The sequence below is a fragment of the Geotrypetes seraphini genome, chromosome 4 (assembly GCF_902459505.1).
Source record: "Geotrypetes seraphini chromosome 4, aGeoSer1.1, whole genome shotgun sequence".
In the NCBI taxonomy this organism is placed as follows: domain Eukaryota; kingdom Metazoa; phylum Chordata; class Amphibia; order Gymnophiona; family Dermophiidae; genus Geotrypetes; species Geotrypetes seraphini.
In genome coordinates this window covers 74,727,784-74,751,608 of record NC_047087.1, presented here as the reverse complement: position 1 = coordinate 74,751,608, position 23,825 = coordinate 74,727,784, and the positions used below count along the sequence as shown (strand labels likewise).

The 23,825-nt window shown below is 41.7% G+C and overlaps 1 protein-coding gene across 8 annotated transcripts in view; it reads left to right on the top strand.

The window, feature by feature from the left end:
• The window catches only part of EPHA3 (EPH receptor A3), a 427,612-nt gene that overhangs the window by 61,733 nt on the left and 342,054 nt on the right, over window positions 1-23,825 (top strand). The gene's annotated exons all lie outside the window — the stretch shown is intronic.

Genomic DNA, 23,825 nt, shown 5'->3' with positions numbered 1-23,825 from the left:
TCACCAGTCTGTGGTAGAAACCTCTACCATGACTTTATAAAAGCCCAAATTAGCACAAAATAGGTGTAAGTAACAGCTCATGCACTAATGGCCACACGCTAATGGGAAAATTAGTGCGTGGCCATAAATATTGGAAATAAGCCATTTTGTCCACATGGAAAAGTGGTTTAAGCATGTAGGAATGACACACGTAAGCACACGCAAAGGCCACTTCATACCTCCACTTATTAAAAGGTCCCCTTAATTTGTTCTGTGCTATTGACTACATTGGGTTAGAAAATGAGAAATGCTAACTTTCAAATAATGTTGATAGTGATGTATTAGCTTTACATGAACTAGCTTGGATCTGGATTTAACCCCCACTTTTACAAAACCATACAAGAGGTTTTTAGCACTGGTCGGTGTGCTGAATGCTCTGCGCTGCTCTGACAGTCATACAGTTCCTATGAGCGTCGGAGCAGCGCAGAACATTCAGCGCACTGGCTGGTGCTAAAAACCTCTTGTGTGGTTTTTGTAAAAGGGGGATGTGGGTTAATTACTTCTTTTTCTAAATCTGAGCTCAAAACAAGTTACACATGTATGCATTTTGAGTAAGTCCCTAATTCGTTGGGGGCGTTTCACTAACAGTTTGTAACTCTGTCATTTCTAGTTTGGGGTTGGATGTGGAGGAGTAGGATGATAATAATTGTACACCGCTTCAATTAATTTTGTTAAACTTGTAAATGGTATACAAAAATGTAGCGCCCTATTTTATAAAGCTGCGTTAGGACTTTTTTTTTATCGCCGACCACAGCAATATTAGCTCTGACTCATAGGAATTATATGAGCGTTGGAATTAATATCACCTCTGACGGCATTACAACTTATTCTGAAAAACTGGAATAATTGGAATAGATTAAACTATAGTTTTTGGTGGGAATCCTTGTGCCAAACTTATAAATTTGAACATATGAGAGCAATACAATTGGGACATTATAAAAAATTTAAGGATGTTTGGGACCCATTGACAAAATTTTGTAAAGATTGATTATTGGATTTAGCCCTTTGATTATATGCATCCAGGATAGAGGGGGGATATGTAATTAATTTATTATTGGATTGCAAGATTGTTTATCTTGTTCATTTGCATTATATTAAATGTTTTTACACTTTTAGGAAGGATGGGTGGGGCTGGGGAGGGGGTTATGTATTTATTGTATCATTAGAAGGAATTGAGTGCTATTGAGCTAATTGATTGATAATATGTTGCACTTTATGCTGGTTTTAAAATGAGTAAAGATTTTTTTTTTAAAGCCTAACATGGCTTCATATAAGGGGAGGTAAATAAATAGATAAAGAATATGAAGAATTAATAAAGATCCAGGCAGCTACAAGAGAAGCTGGAATAAATCTTACCTCAAAAATTAATTTACAATATCTTATGATCTAATAAGTAATGGGGAGCTTGTAATGGATGTTCCTCCTTTTCACTCTCTACAAAGCTCTATTTTAAGTTCCTTTAAAGCAGTTTTGACTCCTATAGTATTTATCTTAAAATACACGGTAATTCTATCTATTATTCATGGCTGTTTTATATCAACCATGATATACCTGTCATCTTTGTGTCAGTTTTTCTTGTTTTGTGATGGGAAAAACAAGCCGTATATATGCAATGCACACTGTGATTCATTATATTCTCAGGAAGAGGAAGCAAGAGTGTGGTGTGTGGTTTCAAGATAGTTACAAAGTTTTAAAATGACTCAAGTGTATCTATAGAAGAGAGAGGGAAGGTATTTATGTGTTTTTATCTATACCTGGTATAAAAAGAGAACTATTATTCACTTACTGTAAGAAACTCAAAATTGTCTCATTCTGAATCTTGAAAGGAGAGACAAATGCAAGATCTGTATCGGGAAAATCCATCTTGAGTAAATATGAATGCATGGAGGGAGTACTTCTGAAAAGTGCCCACTTATCACGTTTTAGTTAACGTGTTCTGCATGTCTATTACTATTTGTTTGCTTTTACTTGTGTGAAAGTTTTGTAAGAACATGCAGGCAATATAATGTGGTTGACTTCCCTGACAAAGAAATTGAAAACACTGGCCATGTTGGCGGTGGGTCCAGAGGAACAGCACGTTGCACATTGTTCAGTATTAATTGTTGAAATTCATTGAAAGAAAAAAACAGTTGTTTGAATAAGATTGAACAGTTTTATTGCAAAAACAAGATAATGCACAAAAAAAAAGAAATTATGGGAGACCTATGATGACAATTGTGGCTATGAGGGCATAACTATGTGCTCCTTTTACAAAGGTGCGCTAGCATTTTTAGCACACACATCGGATTAGTGCGTGCTATAGTGCAAGCTAGACGAAAAACTACTGCCTGCTCAAGAGAAGGCGGTAGGAGCTAGTGCGAGCGGCATTATAGCGTACGCTATTCCGCGCGTTAAGGCCCTAAAGCACCTTTGTAAAAGGAGCCCTATATTGCACTCCTTATAGTTATACTAAACTATACTATACAGGTCTTTTATCCTGCAATTTTTCAACAAGGATTCAATATGGCTAACAAAGCTTTACAGAAGGAACAATGCATGAGGCGAGAGAGATCAGTAGATACAGAGTAATCTTATCTCATAAAGGACACACTTGCTAAGAAAGCTCATGATATATTATTTCAAAGATAAATTTATTGAAGTCCCAATGAATAAAGCACCCTCAAGTAGAAATAATTGGTCCTGATGATTAGATGGTCTCTGCTATTCATATTTGTTGCTGGTAGATTGATTTGTGCTTATGCCTTTTGTGTGCTTTAAGTTTGTTTTGCTGGGTGTTACAATTCTGAACTTTTCTGTTAGTTTTACCCCGTATTTTCTAAGGGAATTTGGCTCAGGTAAATTGATTTTTTTGTGTGTGTGTGACTAAGGACACGGTTTCGCTGGCACAGGTTTCTGTTCTACTGCTGCACAAATCTTTCTATGAAACGAACCTCTGTGTCTCTATCATCAGAACAAGAAAAAAGACAAAGCAATTAGTAGAGGAAAGAGAAATGTCTAAGATGCCGTATGTCACTGAATATGTTCATCGGGCAAGAGCCACAGCAAATTTTCCAGATAAGTTGGTGATGTTTTATGTTGCAATAGACCTGCTGAATTGCTGATTCACACTTTGTTGATAAGGTTTTTGGGGGGATGAAAACACTATAAATGATTAATAGAATTACCATGAGCAGATGCTGAAGCAGCTTAGTTTGGGATGAGATCACAATGTGGTTATTACTCATTGTAAAGATTTCTCATGTAGCCCTGAAAATGGGCAGACTGGATGGGCCATTTGGCCTTTATCTGCCTTCATGTTTCTATGTTTGAAGCTAAGCCAGACCTATGGCTGATGTAGTTATGGTCCTGTACATGTAAGCATACTAATGCTGAGTTACAATAGTATTGTATAATGAAATCCAGGTGCTCGGATACCATCATAGAATAGGGTCTCACCATGTAGCATTGTGGTATATAGAATGAGGTGCCCACTTGCAACATTGTTTCCCATGAATCTCCCACATGGGTTGGTTTTCAACAAATCTAATGTAAATTCATAAATGGCACATTCATTTATTTATTTATTCAATTTTCTATACTGTTCTCCCTAGGTGCTCAAGCATTTTTCCTTGTCTGTCTTGGAGGGTTCACAATCTATCTAATGTACCTGGGGCCAGGGCAGGATTAATTTGTTGAGGGCCCCTGGCACACAAATCCACTGGGCCCCCTGCCCAACCCTCTGTCCCACCGAACCCCACCTCCTATCCCACCTAACCCCACCCTTTTCTTCTCTTTTATCTCTCCCTCCCCCTCCATTATCTGGCATTTTCTCTCTTTCCTTTCTCTCCTCTCCCTCTTTCCCCTGGTCTGGCATCTGTCTCCTTCCCTTGCTTCCCCCTCCATGGTCTGATATATGTTTTCCTTCCCCTCCCTCCCATGGTCTTGGTATCTCTCTTCTCCTTTCTCTTTCCTGGTCTTGCTTCTCCCTCCTTCCCTCACTCTCCTTAATTGGGTGCATCAGCATTTCTCACCCCCCCCCCACCCACCCCATTTGGTGCATCAGAATTTCTCTCTTCCCCTCTCCCCCAACTGCCTGGTAAAACAACAAGGAGGGCTGCAACATAAACATGTTAAAAACAACAATATAAAACAAATACAATCATATAGGCAAAATCCAAGTCAATTTGTGGGGATGGGGATTAAGATGTTGTAAGAAAAAAAATCCTCTATTAATTACACCAAGGTATAGAACAAATGTATGCCTTAAAGTAGTTTGAAAAGTACATACTAGCAAGGTTTCGTCCTCATTCAGCATCAAACAGCCACTTTAGTTCATGTGGACTTCTACTATTGTCCTCCTTGAGCTTGAAAGAATTTACCGCAGGACGTGCTCATGTGACCTGCAATATGATTCCAATTTGCATGTGCAAAATGTATGCTAAAATATATTTTCAATTTTTTTCATGGAGGGAGTATATCTGGGGTGGAGAGTGAGTGTTTCTGCACTACTCAGTTAGTGCATCTGGATCAGTGCTTCTCAACCCAGTCTTTGGAGCAACCTAGTTCTATGAGTTTTTGGATACCCACAATGAAAATGCCTGAGATAGATTTGCATGCATGGCCTCCTTGGTATGTACATCTATCTTATGCATATTCATTGCGGATATCCTGAAAACCTGATGGGAATAAGTGTGCCTCTAGGACTGGATTGAAATGCACTGATCTAGACTACTACACAGGATTAGCATGTGAGACCTTAAGGCAGGGGTAGAGAACTCCGGTCCTCGAGAGCCGTATTCCAGTCGGGTTTTCAGGATTTCCCTAATGAATATGCATTGAAAGCAGTGCATGCACATAGATCTCATGCATATTCATTGGGGGAAATCCTGAAAACCTGACTGGAATACGGCTCTCGAGGACCGGAGTTCCCTACCCCTGCCTTAGGGTCTGATTCTGTAAACAATGCTGTAAGTTAGGTAACAGAAGGCACCATATTGCCACCTAACTTAATTGTTTTAATTGGCGTGATAATTAAAAAATAATTAAAAACTCGTTAAAAAAGTAGGTGCCAGGAGGCAGCTACTAGAGTAGGCGTTGTAATCGCATTGACAGCAAGCCGCCTAACGGTGCCTAAGGTCAAAGTAGATGTGGTTAGCAGCAGATATGACCTTAGGCACCATTAGGCATAATTCTCAAAAGGACTGGCCTACTTTACCGGTGCCTAAGTTTTGTGACAGGCCCAGTTAGCTGCAATTCTTTAAATGGGACCTAAGTGTGATTGGCACGCGACCTGTGCCTTTTCTTGGAGGCAGCTGAGAATTTGGGCACCATTTTCAGAATCCAGCCCTTACCGCTTACAAAACAGGTATCGGTAAATGCGTACACACTATTTTTTTTTTTTTAAATGGCCCATGCTAATGGCAACATTAGCACATATGCTCAAATTTTTCAATGGAATTCATATTTTGCTGGAATATTACTCTAAAATTTTTGGTTGAATCATTGTTGAGATAATTCCTTAACATTAATCCATGGCCATTAATTCAAATGAAGGAAACTCAGCCTTTTTACTTCTGTAGTAAAAATAGCCTTAGCAAATGGGAAAGGCCTGTGTAAGGTACACTAAGGCCAATTTTTTCCATAGCTTAGCATAAGGGCCCCTGAGTGATTTTATTATGTGATTTTTCTTGTTCTCCTCCAAGAATTATAGATTGAGCAAATTATAATTTTTTTGAATAATAGATAAAATTTAATGTTGCTGGTACTCTCAGGATCAGCTTGCTAATAGATCAATCTTATTTCTTCATTATTTCTTTATGATATTTTATATGCAGCTATTCAGCAATAACAGTGTAATTTTCAAAACCATTCCCATGGGGTTTCCTATGCACCTCCATTGCCCTACCAACTTCTCTGTCTTGCTATTTATTGTGGCTAGAAGACTGTATTGTATTATTTGATGCTTATATGTTTGTTACCGATATATTATCTTATTGTGGTGATGTACTTGAAAGGAGCTGTCACTTCTTTTTCTTGTTGGGCTTTCTCGGAAGCCTATTGTTGTTTATTTTATACCTATAAAATCAATAAAAATATTTTGAACTAATAAAAAAAGAAAAAGAAAATCAGTCACTCTGTATGAGGATAAAAGGACTCCTGGTGTAAATCCTTGCATGCAATTTGGATGTTTAACCCTGGCTTTCTATAACACTGTGTCTAAAATTTTGGGATTCCCCTGACCTGTTCATGCCTCTTCCATACCCTGATGAGTGTCCTTAGCTGCCGCTCCTCTCCTGGGTCTCTATTGGCACTGCTTTGCCGCAGGCAGTGACTTATCCACCTCCTTCTGCCATTTTGGTGCCTTGCGTCACTGAGATCGCATCCCTGTGGGTAGATTACTATGAAAACAAACACATAATCAATTAGTGACTCCATCAGGTAGTCACTGAATGGCCGCTCCCACAAAAACCCATCATTGTAGAAGAAAACTTGCTCCTAACTGCTCACAAGCACTCTCGTCTACACTGTTCTCCTTTTCCTTTACTCACAGATATCATGCCTAGGCAAAATTTCAGTTCAAATTAAATGTGTTTCAGTTCCAATTGCTCTTCCCCTTCACACACCCCTTTTTTAAAAAATTACATATATGTGCGGGTCGCCCGCTTAAAGTGCATGGCCTCTGCAACCCCAGTATCCCCCTAGCAACTTTCATTTCATGGCAAACGAGCCTCCCCCTTCAAACACGTTTTAATATATATATATATATTGCATGCCCTTCCCCCGTTCTGAAGCAACCCACCACACACACTTTATTTTTATTTCTTCTTTGTGCGACGGCTGTCTCGGCGCAGCAGCGATCAATCCACCTTACTGCCATTTTTTATTTTCTCCTGACAAAACCCACTGCCCTCCCCAGAGGCCACCACCCTAGGTGCATATTAACCTCCTGTCATCTTGACTGCCTCTAACTCCGTTGCATCACCCCGTTCCCTAACATGGCAGCATCCATGGTCTCCATGTGGCTGCAGACAAAGAAAAACTGAGGCCGAAGACATACTCCACTACAACCTTCCCAGTATGTTGTTCTCCAATGCTTTAAATGTATATATACATCCCACCCCATCGTGCAGACACATAGCCAGTCCCTTATTTATTTATTTGTTTGTTTGTTTGCATCAGTGGCACCCACCAATAGATCCCAGAATTGTTCCCTCCCCCCTTTGGAGCAGTCCCTTTACTCAAGACTTTACCACTACCGAAAGAAGTACCAATCCACTCCTCTCCACCTCTCCGGCACAGTGACTGAAATCCATCTGCACTCTTTATTGGTGCTACTCCCATTCCGGTCGGGAACCTTGGAATACAATGGAGCGCACCACATGCATCATCACACGCTGCAATTCAGGAGAAACACTGAAAAATTTGCTCCAGAGTCCTCAGGGAGCTTCTTCTGTGTGGTAAGCTAAAAACCTTGCTGATCCCACTTGGCCAGCATGCCGGACTGCCGGTCCAGCTTCTGGCGCTCCCCACCAAGGCTTCCTCCTCCCCCCTCCCCTGATGCCTACTCTTCCTGATTGGCCTAACCCTTCTCGCCATGCTCTATTCCTGGATAGCCCATCCCTACTCTTGGAACACCCTTCCTTCCCCCGCCCCTCCCACCTCTTCTCTGCGCGTTCTCCCTCAGCCTGTTTGTGTTCGCTTTCCCCTTAAACAGGGGGATAGCTTATTCTAATACACAATGTCAACCAGTTCACCTTTATCCATGTGTTCATTCACCCTTTCACAGAAATGCAGTAGATTTGTGAGGTAAGATTTCCCTTGACTAAAACCATGTTGGCTTTCTCTCATTAATCCATGCTTACGTATATGTTCTGTCATTTTGTTCTTTATAAAAGTCTCTACCATTTTGCCCGGTACTAATGTTTCTATCACAGCCCAGAATGCTAAATGCTTTGATGCTGCTTCAATGCATAAAGGGATTCTATGAGTGTCGGAACAGCATTGGAGCATTTAGTGATCTGGGCCGTGGTAGAAACCTCTACTATAAAAACTTGTATTTTTTAAACATTTAATTTGAAACAATGAGAACTTCAACAGTATTCACACATTTTTGGAATCTCAATCTTAATCATAATTGGGATATTGGAAGAATGATAGTAATATCATCTGCATATATATGTTAATGTTTAAAACAAACCCAGTTGAGAGCAACCCCCAATAGATTGGCATAACAAATTAAAAAGTGAAATGGAAAGGGGAGAGCCTTGAGTTACTCAAGGGAGAATTCATGACAGGGCATGTTAAAGGGCATGTTAACATTAGCGTGTGCAATCAAGTTAGTGCACACTAATCGCTAAAGATGCCCATAAAATATAATGGGCGCCTTTAGCGGATAGCACAAGCTAATGCATTAGCATCCTCTAACGTGCTTAACACCCTTTCTGAATCCCCCCAAATGGTCTCCAATTTTCAGAAAACTGCCCCTCTTTCCTCACAGTATAATGCCTATAAATTAGCGCTAATAATCTTCTATATATATAAAATCAGAGGTATGTATGTGTGTATGTGCCGCGATCACGCAAAAACGGCTTGACCGATTTGAACGAAACTTGGTATGCAGATCCCTCACTACCTGGGGTGATATGTTCTGGGGGGTCTCTCGGCCCACAACTCTATGTTGCTTGCTTAAGGGTGGGTTCACCTAACAATTTATATGTTCTTGCTCCTGGAGGTGAAACTAAAAATGTTGTTTATAATCACGTTTTGCGTTAGTTGTATTGTATTCATTTTGTCAAATATTTCACATTATAATTTGAATATTGTACTTTTTATTAAGCTGTAAAACAATAATTTCATTCACCACTATAAAGTATCTTTATTTGAATCCATTTACAGTGTTATTGCTATAATTAAATACCCGTGCAACGCCGGGGCATCAGCTAGTTACTTGATAAAATTACAATTATTGGTGATAATTGACTCATTATTCAATTAAATTGCATGCACAAATGTTTTTTTATATAGATATCGGGGGTATGCTTCTATTTACAGAACAGTGCTTAGGTAATATGTTTGTCATTTATGCGGCTATGTTTTCACATATGCGGGTGAATGAGTGGAATACCAGCATTTATATCTGCTCTTGTTACCTAATTTTAATGACTTCTTTAAAGAATTACTTGTTTGCGAGAAAAGCCAAGTTTTCATCCACTTCCTGACGTACAGATAATCTTGTTAGGTGTAGCCCATTTTCAAAGTGTGCAATCTGTAGCCAGGTCATTTGTTCCCACATATATTACAACAACACTCTTAGAATTTTTACTTTCTTCTCTAATCACCTTCTTTGTTGGGGCCCAAAGACTCTGCTTCCAATGTAATGCTTCCAATGTAATGGAATCCCCTATGAGCAAGACCTTTAAGTTTTGAGATGTTTTGTCTGTATATTGGTAATTTGATTTTCTTTGAATTCCTCCCTTAGACTCTGGCTTCACTTCAGTTCTGGTTTCTTGTATCATAATATTCTAGTGATGCAAATGAATTTTGTAGGGGAATCGCTTGGTAGGACGGATGCTTCTGTGTGGCCAATCACAATCTACCAGAGTCTAGTGGAGCCCAGTGTCTCGCAAACTTTGTTCAGCCACGGCACACTAAACGTAGTGGCTGCGGCTCGAGGCATCCAGAAGTGTGCAGATGTTGACGTGATGACATCACATGCATACATGATGTCATCGCATTGACGTCGCGCATACGCAAAGAACCTCCAGACAGCCCCTGAGCTGCCAGTAGTGAGTGCTGGCAGAGAAGAGAAGTGCTGGCGCCGGCTGATTGCCTACAAGACGTTCTTCTCGCTGCAAGAAGCACGTCCTGTAGACAGTCAGCTTGCGCCAGCACCTTTCCTCCTCCCCAGCGTCTCACAAAACACCTGAAATCTCAGGAGACATACTAATGTGCCTTGGCACACAGTTTGTGATACACTGCTGTAGCCCATTAGGTATAGATAGTTTCATTCTCTGTGGTGAAGGGGGTAGATTGGAGCATCTGTTCCTAGTTCACTCTTTTGATTGGAATCTAATCCAGGCTGCAAAGGTGTATAATTCTTCTCTGCGTAGAGAATATTCATCAGCTAGAAATGTCGGCATGTGTATAAAACCCTCATTCAAAGTAAAGTGCCAAATATTCCCTGCTGTTAATACCATATTGTAAACATATTAACTACCACTTAGAACCACACAGGATATCTGGAAGCCAGCAGGTTGGCACCAGAAATGCTGAGTTTGTTGTAACTGAGACAGGAAAAGAAGGAAAAGGTAAAATTTGACATGTTAGAAAGGAAAGGATATTAAAAATAAAAAATAAATCCGTTTTACATTTATTTTTCCTTCAGCAAGAAAAAGCCTTTACCTGCTGCTCTTCGGTTTCTCTGTTCTTTGCTTCTGTTTCCCCAGCAAAACAGCCGATGTTACAGGTGCCATCAAAGGCCTAGATGAAATGAGCAGATTATATTTCTGGCATACTGATTAAGTTCATCTTAGGTTATCATTAAGTGGCTGACTCATTAAATCTTTTCTTTCATTCTGGGTCTATGAGAAATGTCTTTGATGACCCAGACCCTAATTGTAATTCACTTAAACTGCTTCAGAGCAGATGTCAAAGGGATAAAACAAATCAGTGTGATAACAGACAAGGTGGATAATGCATTTAAGAACTGAAAAATCCTTTCTACCCCTAGATAATTGGGAAGTTACTATGGCCTAGATTCACTAACCTTCTGATCCGTGACCGATCTGTGTGTGATTGGAGGCAGGCGGACCGATTCACCAACCATCTTCATGCAAATGGGGGTGATTGGAGGCATGCCCCCAACCGACTGCACGGATCAGATTGAGTCAGGGAGAGCACTGACAGTAGTGACAGGAGAAGTAGCCTCCTGTCACTGCTGTCAGGGCTTCTGCCAGCTTTTTTTTTCATTTTTTATAATGGGCTGCAAAATATCAGACCTATTAAAAAAAAGAAAAAAAAAAGCCTCCACGACAAATGCCCCCGTGCCAAACATGCCCACCCCTATGCGCACCCGGCCCGGAACACACACACACACATCCCTGACCGGCCCAGCACACACCCCGACTGGCCTGGACCAACCCTACACCTCCCCCTGTACCTAAAAGTTGAAAGCAGGAAGGGTGCTCAGTCCCTCCTGCTCCGTAGGCCTCCAGCGGTGGAAACAGGAGGAACCGCAAAGTCCTCATGCTCCTTCTCCTCAGCCCTGCCTGATGCGAATGCGAGCCTTAGGCCCCTCCCCATTGTACCATGTGATGCCCCTTGGGAAGGGCCTGAGGCGCCTGAGCCAATCAGGGACTTCCTTAGGGCTAAGCCTAAAAAAGTCCCTGATTGACCAAAGCAATAGCCTAAGGCCCGTATTCGCATCGGGCAGGGCGGAGGAGAAGGACCAGGAGGACTTTGCGGTTCCTCCTGTTCTCACCACTGGAGGCCTACGGAACAGGAGGGACTGAGTACCCCTCCTGCTTCTAACTTTTAGGTATGGGGAGTGTTGGGCTGGGCCGGGGGTGGGCTTGGCTGGACGTGTGCGATAGGTCCCCAGCAGTCGCTTCTTCTGTTGATCGGTCCAGCCCAGTTGGTGTCCCAGATTTATTTAGTGAATCGTGTCCCTGCCTACTTTGCATGCCATTTCCCCTCATTTGCATGCATGGATTGGAATCAGATCGGAGGAGAGGTTAGTGAATCGGGTCAAAGGGAAATCGGGTCACAAAGGGGTTGCAAACCGATTGGTACACGATCGGTTTGCTTAGTGAATCTAGCCCTATCTCAACAGGGTTGGATTTGAGAATTCAGGTTGATGACAATTGTCTTCCACCTGAGTTCAGACAACCAAGGAGGGTTCTTGTGCACTGAAAAAAAGGGGGGAGGGGAGGTGTTGAGCCAGAGTGCCATGGTGTTGCCTTTTTGAAGTTCCACCAGAGAATTGCCATAAATTAAGTGGGAGAAGGCTCTTTTTTTAGCTTGGACTTGGTGATTTCAACATTTAGGGCTAGATTCACTAAGCTTACCGATCGTGTACAGATCGGTTTGCGACCCCAACCCGATTCACTAACCTATGGCTGATCAACCTCCGATTCGATTCCAATCTGTGCATGCAAATGAGGGAGCATGCAAAGTAGGCAGGCAACGATTCATTAAACAAAATCTGGAACACTGATTGGGCTGGCCGATCAACAAAAAAGCAACTGCTGGGGACCAGTCGCTCATATGCTTTCCGACTGCCCTTTCCTGATCTCTGCTGCCCTGCTCAGTAATCTCCTGCTCTCTGCCACGATTCTCCGTTCTCTGCCGCCCTGCTCAGTGCTCTCTGCCCCGACCCGATTCTCCGCTCTCTGCTGCTCTGCTCAGTAAAATTCCTGCTCTCTGCCCCAAATCTCCTCTTGCCGCCCCAACTCGCCACCCTGCTCTCGCTCCAACTCTCTTCTCGCCGTCCTGCTCTCTGCCCCAACTTGCCGTCCTGTGCCCCAAACTCTCCTGCCCTTCCCCTGCAGTGCGAGCCCGTGGTTTTAACCCATGGGTTTAAAGCGGGTTAAAACCATGGGCTCGCAAAGTATTAAAAAAGTAAAAAAAGCAGCTCGCAGCTCTGTAAGCATGCGCAGACCATCTACAGACAAAGAAGATGGTCTGTGCATGCTTCAGCATTGCTCACTAGCGATCCATGTGGTCGGTGGGGGGCGTTCCACCAATCACCCCCATTTGCTTGCTGGCCCGTTCAGAATTTGTTGACCTGCCGTGGATCAGCCATGGATCGGGTACAATCGGGCAGGTTAGTGAATCTAGCCTTTAGTACCCTAGGGAGATACCTGTGCTGTCTGTACCTATATCCAGTACTGTTCACAAAGAGTACATGCTAGCCCCCACATTTTATAAAAAGTACTAAAAATGGTGCACACAATATTGGTAACTTACCCAAATTGCATGTGCAATTTAATTGAGTGAAGGTCTAGTGATTAGAGTAGTTGTCTCAACACACTGAGGTTCTGAGTTTAATTCTCACTGCAGCTTCTCATGACTCTGGGAAAGTTACATAACACTTCATTGCCCCAGGTACAAAGTAAATACCTCTCTAAGCCCACCCCCTTTTTTTTAACCTATGCTGCTCAGCCAATCAAATTCAGATCAGTACTGACAGGACCTTTAAGGGGTTCAGAGAGTTCCCAGCCCACAGCCCAACTTTTTTTTTGTTTACTTTTTATTTGATGCAGTTTGACTGGTTGAGCAGGCTGCCTACTCAACAAATCAAACTGCTTCAAGTAAAAAGTAAAGAAAAAAAATAAAACATCAGGACTGTATTGCTGAGGATTCACTGAGGGCTAGATACACAAAGCACGGTCGTTGAGATTGTGCGGGTCGCTGTGGGCTGATTTGGGGGCCAATTCTGAAAAAATGACCAATGTTACAAGTTTGCATGCAAATGTTTTCGCAGAGGTTCGCCATAATCCTGTCTGATCGGTTGCTGTGAGAGCAACTTTGACATATGCACTGAGACAGTTTGGGGAAGTCCTAACATCTGAGCGGCAGGGGAAGCCCCAAAGCAGCCTCCTGCCGTTCAGATGGGGCTTTTTTATTTTTTAATGAGGAGAGGTGGTGCAGTGGTTAAAGTTACAGCCTAAAGCACCCTGAGGTTGTGGGTTCAAACCCACGCTGCTCCTTGTGACCCTGGGCAAGTCACTTAATCCCCCCATTGCCCCAGGTACATTAGATAGATTGTGAGCCCGCCAGGACAGACAGAGAAAATGCTTGAGTACCTGAATAAACTCATGTAAAACATTCTGAGCTCCTCCTGGGAGAGCGGTATAGAAAATTAAATAAATAAATGTGCATGTGTTACATACATAATATCTGTCCCCATTAAAAAAAACAACTGTGAGCCCCCCCCCATGATGGTCCCTAGCCCCCAAATGACCCCCCCCAACAACCCCCAGAACCAAAATAGAAGCAGGAGGGATGCCCACTTCCTCCTGCCAGTGTGACCTGCCCCATGCCAGCCGAACGGCCCCCACCCGCAGGACCCCCCTACTCCCTCCTGCTGCCGCATACCCTCATACCAAACTGACCCCCCCACCAAGACCCTCCCAAACTGACCCCCTCCCTCCCCTTTCCCCTTTTATCATAAATTGGCAGGAGGGATGCCCACTCCCTGCTGTTACTGGGTGTCCCCCTGCTCCCCCTGAACCATCCCTGTACCTCTACATTACAGTGACAGCAGGAGGGATGTCCAGGCCCACCACTCCAAAATGGTGGGCCTGCCCCTTCCCGGTGCATTCCGGGATACACAGGGAGGAGCCTAAGTCCCTGATTGGTTCCGATGCCTAAAGCATCTCCCCTGGCCTTAGGCGTTTGAGCCAATCAGGGACTTAGGCTCCTTCCTGTGTATCCCAGGACACAGAAGGAAGAGCCTAAGACCCTGACAGGCTCAAATGCCTGAGGCCCCTCCCCTGGGAGGTAGGAGCAGTAGCTGCAGCTTTACTTTGGGAAGACTTCAGCTTTGATGTTTGGGTAGTGCTGGAAAGAATATTGGGGTGCTCTAGCACCCACAGAGCTGGTGCCTAAGGCAAGATTCCTGCTTCCCTGCCATGACTCAGATCTCTGTAAGTTTGAACTGAGCAGTGCTATAAGTTTAAATTGGTCTTGTGGTTTCAAGTTTCATGGGGCTTGATATCATAAGACCAACCTGAAATTCAGGCACCATGCAGCTCAGGCTTGCAGAGAGCCGAGTCATGCTGGAGAAGCAGGAAGCCTATTGTTTGTTCTGCAACTGAAATCTGGTGAGGAGAAAGAGATTGGGTAGAGCCTGTCTGGGGGGTGGTGGTTACATGAGAGAAAGCAAGTAGACAGGATGGAGGCTGCAGGTAGATGAGAGAGAGAAAGAGAGGCAGACTGAGAGGGGACCAAAATACTGTTGTATTTTGCCACCATTTGACGAAGCAAATACAGCGGTGTGTGTTTTGGCCCTCCAAATGTTACAACATGTAAAATGTGGCCCCTGATAGAAAAAGGCTAGACAAGCCTTCAATAGACAATTGGCACTCAATGGTATTTCTTTAAATAGTAGGGAAACATGATCATATTTCTATACTCCAACAAACAATTTAAAAGCCTATTTAAGTACAAGTTGCTGTTTTCTGAGTACCTATTTTAAATGAGTACAATGCTTAGACATGAGCAATGTTACAAGTGCTCATGTCTAAGTTGCATATAAATTTATCTCCATAATGAGGACAATTTTTCAAAAAGCTATTTACCTGGGTAAATATGGACCTTACCCACCCTTCTTTTGGAGAGTTGTTGTGGCTATCAGAGCCATTGTTTTACCTTGACAGCAGCTGCTATTTGCTGCCACTCGGAAGCTGACACCATGTACAACAACCTAGTCTACCTAATGGTTAAGCTGGCCATGCTAAAGTAGATTGTGAACCCACTAAGGCCACTAGGTGTCACTACTGCAGGATAACTCCGATTTCCTACCCAGTACTTGCAAGTGCTGCTTCAGCAGCAATCACAACGCTAGCCAGGTTTGAAGATCCTAGATACTGATCTATGACTTAGGCTAACCCTGACATATTGCATTCCAAAACACATTGGGTTGCAAAGTAGATAGAAAGCACTACATTGATGTTAATAATCAATATTATTTACCATATCTGAAATATTATAGTTTGAGGAATACATTCACAAATTATGATGGCGGGCTTATTGAATGTAATTAAATGATCCACTTTTTCTTTGCTGCTTTATATTTAGGCTTTTTTCATGCCAAACACAGGGGGATGTAGCACTTCCTCTCACAAACCCCAGGGCCAAGAAGTTATTGAAGAAAAAAAAATGAACACAATGATCGAATGCTGTCATTAACTAAATCAATCCTAAACTGAATAAGTCCCACCTTACCATTTGTGAACATAGATTCTCAGACTGCTGTTCCTTCTGAGTCTAATCCCATTCAGCCTCATTCCATGACCTCTTCTGTTACAATTTCTGGAAATGTTTGCTTCTTCTGCATTATTTATATCTTTCTAGTATTTTTACCTCTCCTACCTACCACTGTAACAAAGAATAGGTTTAATCATAAGTGACTACTGCTAGATGTAAAAACATTCCTTTATGTCCTTACATGTTTCGTTCCTTCTTTTTGAATCATACCGTGTCTTACATGTAAACTGCATGTTTTGACAATTGGATGTCGACTCCAGCTGTGGGGAGTCTTATGAAGTCAAGCTTGCAACTTCCTTTGTGGGATGAAAGGCAGATAGGATAAAAAGGAAGAAATCCTTTGTGATGTGATTTTTCATTGTTTGTTTATTCTAACCAGAAATGTTTTAGTTCTTTTCATCTATTCAGATGTATGCATGCTGCATCTGCTTTAGGGTATATGCAGTACTTGGTTTACATAAGCATTTGGTGTATTAAGGGCATCAGCAACTGTTTATGCTTGATTCTTTCTTTAAGCAGTGCAGGAAGAGAGGTTAAGAGCTAAGTTGCTTTTCCAGCAATATGAATAAGAGATGAAGAAATCCTACATGTGGTCACTTTGGTGGTGACATTACTGTGGAAGTTAAGTGAGAAGTGGGGTGCAATTTTCCATTTTAGTTGCTGTCGCTTTAATTGGACCTGAATAAGTTTGTTCTTGTGCTTCACATCTAAGCTCTGCTTTGCTTCTTATTCTGTGATCTTAAATTGGGCAATTCCTATAAGCTGGCACCTAGAGGTACCACTTAGGCACTTATGTGCACTAGAGGTTATTCTATAAGGTAGCAATTAAATGCCATAGTGCCTGATACTCAGTACTATTTAACTGGCCAGGAACAGTCGATTAAATAGCGTTTGGCCAGCTAAGTGCTAATGTTCAGTGGAAGATAGCTGGCTATCTCCACTAAACATTAGCACTTAGCAGCTAAAATTTGGAATGCTATATAGTACAATAGCTGCTGATTTTAAATGCTGACCTTTCATGTTTAGCAGCCAAATAGGGCTAGCCAAATTGCTGGTCTATCTTTGGTCACTATAACTTAGCCAGCAAGCGCTTAAAATTGACATTGTTGGTTAAGTTTGAGCCAGCCAAAAATAGGCCAGATGTTCAATGCCAATCACCGGAAACGGCTTCCCTCTCACTGTCTCAATATTGACTCCAATATATTTAACTTAGAAACATAGAAATGTGATGGCAGATAAAGACCAAATGACCCATCAAGTCTGCCCATCTACATCATCCACTATCCCCTCTTCTCCCTAAGAGGTCCCAAGTGCCTGTCCAAGCTTTTTTGAATTCAGACACAGTCTTTTTCTCCACCAGCTCTACTGAGAGACTATTCCATGCATTTACCACCCTTTGGGTAAAAAAGTATTTCATTAGGTTACTTCTGAGACATCATCTCTTAACCTCATTCTATGCCCTCTCACTCTGAAGTTTCTTTTCAATTCAAATACTCGCGTCATGTATATTTATGCCACTTAGGTATTTAAATATCTCTATCATATCTCCCCTCTCCTGCCTTTCCTCCAAAGTATACATATTGAGATCTTTAAATATGTCCCCGTATGCCTAATGATGCAGACCATCAACCATTTTAGTTGCCTTCCACTGGACAGACTCCATCCTGTTTATATCTGTTTGAAAGTGCAGTCTCCAGATTTGTACACAATATTCTAAATGAGGTCTCGCCAGAGTCTTATATAGGGGCATCAATACCTCATTTTTCCTACAGACCATTCCTCTCCCTATGCATCCAAGCATCTTTCTAGCTTTTAACTGTCACCTTTTCAACCTGTTTGGCCACCTTAAGATCATCACATACTATCACACCCAAGTCCTACTCCTCTTTCATGCACAAAAATTCTTCACTCCCTAAACTGTACCATTCCCTCGGTTTTCAGCAGCCCAAATGCATGACCTTGAATTTCTTAGCATTAAATCTTAGCTGCCAAATTTCAGACAATTCCTCATACTTCGTTAGGTCCTGCCTAATGTTTTCCATACCATCAGGAGTGTCTATTCTATTGCAGATTTTGGTATCACCCGCAAAGAGGCAAATCTTACCAATCAGCCCTTCAGCAATATCGTTTAAAAAAGTGTTAAAAAGCCAAACCTTGCTGAACACCACTGGTAACATCCCTTTCCTCAGAGTGATCTCCATTGACTAGTATTCCATTGCCAACTGCTAACTTGCAGAGAATCCAAGATCTCCCTACTTCTAGAAGATCCTGCAAAAGGGATACCTCAATCAACATCTGGCATATTAAAATCTCCTAATATTAGTATTTCACTTTTTAAAGCTATATTTTTAATTACTTCTATTAAATCTCTGTCTGCTTCTTCTATCTATGAAGGAGACCTGTATATCACACCAATATAAATATATTTTCCATTCCTTCTTTCCAGTTTGACTCTTCCGTACTCTGTAGATCCTGCTATTTTAACATATAATGTCACTCCCCCTCTTTTTCTTCCTATCCTGTCTTTGATGAACAGATTATAGCCCAGTATAATTATATCCCAGTCATGGCTCTCTGTGAACCCCATTTCCATGATCACCACTAAATACAACTCAGCCTCTTCCATCACAGCCTCTAGATCAAGAATCTTGTTTCTCATACATTAGTACATACTGCTTTCCAGACATTGCCCCTTTTTCTCATTTGTGTAAAGGTATTTAGTGATTCACTTAGCTGAGGGCTTATACTTACCTGGGGGCTTTGATCACCCTGCTCCGATGATTCACGTTTAAAGCCCTTTTGAGTAGGTTAGCCATTCTGAAGACATTTCTTCCCTTCTTTGATAGATGAACACCATCCTTACTCAACAGCCCTTGGAAAATCATCCCATGGTTCAGGAAGCTAAAACGCTCATAATGACACCATCTGTGCAGCAACACATTTATCTCCAGGATGCAAGCTTCTCTGCCCTGGTCTTTACCCTCTACAGGGAGAATCAATGAGATCACCATCTACGCACCTGACTGCTTCACCTTCTCTCCCAGAGCCAGAAGGTCACTTTTGATATGTTCGGAGAGGTACCTTGCAGTATCATTAGTGCCAACATGGACATATAGCATTCAATAATAGTCATTAGGCTTGATGAGTCTCGGAAAGCTCTCTGTGGGCCATGGGTATATCTTCCAGTTATATGCATATTTTAAAGAACACTATAAATCTTGCATGTCACTTGGCATATATAAGTGCACCAGCTTATGCCTTCCATTGGCATGGTATAAGAAATCATGCCTAAACATGGATGCACTAATGCCAACATAGGCTAGATTTCTATAATGGAATCTTGGTTGCTAAGCACACAATATTGAGGTTCCTAAACTGAAATGACAAGTTCTAGAATTGCCCCATAAGTGCATTGGAATTTTTCTTATAGATGCTCCAAAAAGCCAAATTATTCTTATTTGTTTAGTATTTTGGTAAAAGGGGGTCAGATCTCTTTCCCACAGGGTATTATCCCATCTTGAATCCAGGAGAATAGAGTTAAATGTTGGCAGTGTGAAGACCCAACGACTTCTTACAACCAAACTCACAATTGGTTTTTGGAAATGTATAAGGCAAACTCTGTTTGAATAAGCTGAATTAGAGTGCAAATCATCAAGGGTCTATTCTGTATCAGTACCATTTGCCTACCCCAGACTCTAAAATCAACATGCCTGAAAAGACCTTCCAAGGGCCATGTCAACATTCTTATAGTCAGACCTATATTCCCCCATTGGACAATACTTTGGATTCAGTTACTGTGGCTGTATCTGGGTGATCACATATAAATTTTCCTTATGCAGCAATTTTCTGATTTGGCTTTTATTGTGAATTGATGGAAAGACTGCATTTTTTTTTCCTAATCTGAAGCTCTCTTACTATTTATCCCTATCTTTATTTCACAGTAGCTCTGTTTTAGATTATGTGTGGTAAGTCCTCAGTGAGGGGACATTCCAGGAAAGCTCTGTAGCTGGTATACTGTACATGCAGGGCTACAGAAGAGCTGTCCTGTTTCATCAGCTTCATGATCAATCACTCTTCCACTTGTAAAATAGATTGCTGCAAGTTTGAGGATCATTTTCCAGTGGTTTTGAGAACTGTGAATTTCATCTACCATTTCATAAGTGAATAAAGATTTTTATTGCTAGTGCAAGCATTGCTTGCTTCCCAAATTTCCAGGGATTTGTCCTTCTTTCTTTAAAGCAAGACCATTTCCCTTGTGGGTTAGATTTTTATTTTCTGCACTCTGTCGACATAAATGGAAAACATTTGTGGGAACCTATTGCAGAACTGATGATGAGAAGGGTTTTTTTTGTTTTATTACAGTGGTTAAGACCATCTAGTCTTCATGTTGCATTCAGTAGCAAACATTTGGAGTTTAATACACAATATCATGGAGACTTTAGAAATAATGTAATAAAAATAATTTTAAAATGCTCATACCTTCTAAATTCAATGTTTCCATATTCTTCTTTAGGACATTGGATGCCAATGTTGCATCTTTTTCCTCACTGCCTTTGATTAATTGCTACTGTTGAGCACAGATTATTTTGTTCATAATCAATATTTCCATTTCTAATGAATGTTAAGAACTGAAGTTCAGGGGAACAAGAATTCCAGTAGTGCACGAGGAACTGACAGTAGCAATGTAACATAGCAGCATAAGATTTACCAAACAAAAGGTACATTAAGCCCAGTTTCCTATTTTCAACAGTGGCCAATCAAAATCATAAATCCTGGTAGTGTCCAAAAAATTGATAGATGACATATTCCTAACTCCCAGAGATAAGAAGTCACGTTTCCTCAGCCTACCTTAATAAAGGTTTATGGCCTTTAACTGAAGAACCTTCTACAAAGCTTTTTAAATGCAGCTATGCTAACTGCCTTTACCACATTCTCCAGTAACCAATTCCAGAACTTAATCAAGCACAAGCAAGAAGCATAATCTGAAAGTGTAAAACCCAATAGGAACAAACAAGCAGTGATACCTTTCAAAAGAATTAGCAAGAAAGATGTAGAATTACATGAGATTTCAAGACCTCACAAGTCCTGTCTTCTAAACATTTGTTCATTATTTCTTTATAAATCTATCACAACCTACAAAGACTTCAGTTTTCTCCAGAATTAATGTGGCTTCTTGACCTCTGCACTACAGAAAGAAAAACCTCAGTGAGAGGGACTGGATGACTCTGTGGATTAGCAAAGCAGTTAAAGACTGAGTCTGTGCATTTCATTTTTCATAGCATTTCAATTTTTTCTCTTTAGGAAGTGTTGGGAAGGGGTAAAACGCGGACCTCACGGACCTGATGGACCTCGCGGATCTAAACCCGTGCGGCCTTAAAAATCTGAGGTCCGTGTCGGTCCGTGTCCGTGGCGCTTGTAGTTTCTGTCGCTGACAGACCTTGATGAGATTTTTACACTGATGGATCCGTCTCAGCATAGGGAGGGAAAAGTGTTAGGATCTGTCAGCGCTAAAAATCTCTTCGAGGTCTGTCAGAGCCAGAGACTAGTGCTGGAGCGGCAGAGCAGAAGCCAAGAGTGCGGGGACACAGGTTTTGGACGTGCGTTATGGAAAAGAAGTCTCCAAACTCCAGCACTAGTCTCTGGCTCTGACAGACCTCGAAGAGATTTTTAGCGCTGACGGATCCTAACACTTTTCCCTCCCTATGCTGAGACCGGATCTGTCAGCGCTAAAATCTCATCGAGGTCTGTCATCGACAGAAACTACAAGCGCCACGGACACGGACCGACACGGACCTCAGATTTTTAAGGCTGTACGGGTTTAGATCCGCGAGGTCCGCGTTTTACCCCTTCCCGGAAGTGTTTGGTTTTAGGCATGCTCTTCATTATTGATGTGTGCTATTCTTGCATAATTCACATTACATAAGAATAGCATGCATTGAGAAAGAAAAGTGGCATCAATGAAATTTTTTTCCCCAAATATTCAGTTTTTAATAACTGCACATCTCTAGCACATAAAGAAACATAAGAGTAGCCATTCTGGGGCACATTGAGGGTGTAGTTAGCTTGATGAGGGTTCTGGCAAAACTTGAAGAATGGTCTAGAATTTGAAAGCACGGTTTAATGTAAAAAAAAAATTGCAGGGTCATGCATTTGGACTACAAAAACTCAAATGAACTGAACAGTTTAAGGGGTAAAGTACTTTTATGCACAAAAGTAGAGCTTCCCAAGCATGGGAAGAGGAATGACCAATAGGAAAATGCGGTGATAATGTCTCTGTATAAGTTTCTGGTGAGATCTCATTCTACATCTTTATAAAGAGGCATGGTCTAGTGGTTAGCGTGGTGTGCCCAGCTCCTTGTGACCCTGGGCAAGTAGCTTTACTCATCATGTGGCACCCTTTATAGAATAATGCTGAGTGCCAATTTTTCTTGGTGCCTAATTTTGGGCACCATTTACTGAATCAGGCCTTTAGGGTATAATTCTATAAACAAGGCTGCAAGGTTTAAGCATCAGGATACTGTCATATATGTGCATATGTATGCACATATGTACCTAAATACCAATATTTTGGTAAAGTGCTATTCTATAAAATGGTACCTGAATGCAAAGGCGTAAGGTTTAAAGATGGGCATTAACATGGGCAGAGTATAGGTGGGATGTAAAGTCAGACATTCAGATTAAAGAATGCTGTAAAGTATGTGTGTCTCAGTCGGTTCTTGTTTCTGGCTGCACTTTTGCAATATAATAATATCATTTCACGCAGTGTGCCTTAATCTCTTGACTTCTTAATATTAATAACCATGTTGATATTGTTTAAACCAGATCTTCAGATGTGCCTCCATATGTTTGTTTTCTTGTACCATTTGGATCTTTCACACACTTGTCATTGATCAGCTTTCAATATTTTCTACCCCTTGTAAATACTTTTATATTGATAATGTCTAATATATCTAACGCATCATTTTCTTCATAAATATTAGCATAAATTCACTTATTTGCATATTAGAATAATGTTGGCCGGGGACTGACTTCATCTGACATGTTTCACCGAAACAGCTGCTTCAAGGATATCCTTGTACCACTCTCAAACTGCCACAACACTAGTTGGTCAGACATGATATTTGGTAGCATTATACAGAAAATTCACTGACACGTCCAATGAGCACTAGTTGTCTGAGCAGCAAATGCTGCTTATAACCAGATATTGAGCACAGGTATCTGAGAATGGCCTGGCACTAAGATCCGGATTCTGTATAGGATGCCCAGGAGGGGCGTCCTATACAGAATCGGGCCTACACTAACCCCGATGCCCCCCCCCCCCCCATCGCTGGCAGGGAGATGTGTAGGGCCACCTAGGTTCGCCTAAGGTTACCACCTAGCCTTAGGCAAGCTTAGGCAGTCTTGTGGGTCTCCCTAGACTCCAGGAGGTGCCTTCAATATAGGCAGCCTGCCTGGGGAACAATTTTTTAAAAAACGTGCATCCCGATTGGCTGATTAGACAGCTGTAGGACGCCTACAGCTGCCTAAAATCGGGATGCACTTTGCAGAATCCGGGCCTAAATATCCAGTATAAATTTAAACACTGCAGTCAGCAGTGACTTCAAGTGTTGAATGCAGTGTTTAAATTTATACTGGATATTTAGGCCCGGATTCCTGGTTAACCATTATGATAATACCAATAATCTTTTAAACTCTTGTGAAACACACTAAAATCTTTGAGACTTGGCTAGACCACAAGTCAATATGTACCCAAATTGGGTGTTATTGAGAGGTACTAGAGAACTCAAGCGCTCACAGCTATAAGCCTGATATGTTTT